Source organism: Octodon degus, unplaced genomic scaffold, assembly GCF_000260255.1.
Source record: "Octodon degus isolate 3935 unplaced genomic scaffold, OctDeg1.0 scaffold00151, whole genome shotgun sequence".
NCBI classification, from domain to species: Eukaryota; Metazoa; Chordata; class Mammalia; order Rodentia; family Octodontidae; genus Octodon; species Octodon degus.
This window is the reverse complement of record NW_004524727.1, coordinates 5,212,198-5,213,160: the sequence shown is the minus strand read 5'-3', so window position 1 is coordinate 5,213,160 and position 963 is coordinate 5,212,198. Positions and strand designations below refer to the sequence as shown.

Below are 963 nucleotides of genomic sequence, written 5' to 3'. Positions count from 1 at the left end.
CCACGAGGGTGTAGTGGAAATTAAGACCTGGTTCTTGGTAGTGTGTAGTCCAAATGTCATAGTGTTGTGTACACAGATAAATGGGGTAGAAGGTTCAAGGATTTTTAGAGAATGCTGAAGGTGCGTAGAGATGGAGGACTGAGAGCAATTCGAAAGCTAGGGAAGCTTTGATTTAAGAAGTCATATGGAAGACAGATTGGAGCTAATCAGACAAAGGCATGCTCATGGTGGGAGCAGAGGATGTCCTGGAGAGACCGTGGTGGGCAAGAAGAAAGAAAGGTGTAGGCAGCGCCTTGCATTTGTGATATTGCAAACAATTCCAAATTGCTAAGCCAACAGAATATCAGGATAGATCGACCTCACTGGCTTCTATGTGCAGGTTAATGCCTGTTATTTATAGAAAATTATGACTTATGTTTTCTTTCTCCCAGGCATCTCTCTGCATGTTTCCTCTTTGGCTTGTTTCATTATAGGTAAGTGTATCATTTTATGTGCTGCACATATAACTGGATGCTTTTTTTCTGTACGAGCCTCCAAATCCCTCTGATGGGAGAGTGACACATGGGATCCATTAGTTATACCTTTTTCCTGTGTAATTTTGCAGTTCCTTCCACAAGATTATGTGTTTCCTGTCGACTTCAGGTTTGGCTGTGTGACTGGCTTTCACCAGTGCTATGAAATTAAAGAAGCAGAGCTCTTCCTAAACCGGTGCTCCGCAAGGCTCTCGCCATGTTCAGCTCGAGCGCCAAGATCGTGAAGCCCAACGGCGAGAAGCCGGACGAGTTCGAGTCCGGCATCTCGCAGGCCCTGCTGGAGTTGGAGATGAACTCAGACCTCAAGGCGCAGCTGCGCGAGCTCAACATCACTGCGGCCAAGGAAATCGAGGTTGGTGGTGGTCGGAAAGCAATCATCATTTTTGTCCCAGTTCCCCAGCTGAAATCTTTCCAGAAAATCCAGGTCCGG

General features: G+C 46.4%; 1 pseudogene; it reads left to right on the top strand.

Annotated features, from left to right (window-relative positions):
- The first annotated feature begins 699 nt into the window (after nt 1–699).
- LOC111812909 overlaps nt 700–963 on the top strand; it is a 38,542-nt pseudogene continuing 38,278 nt past the window's right edge.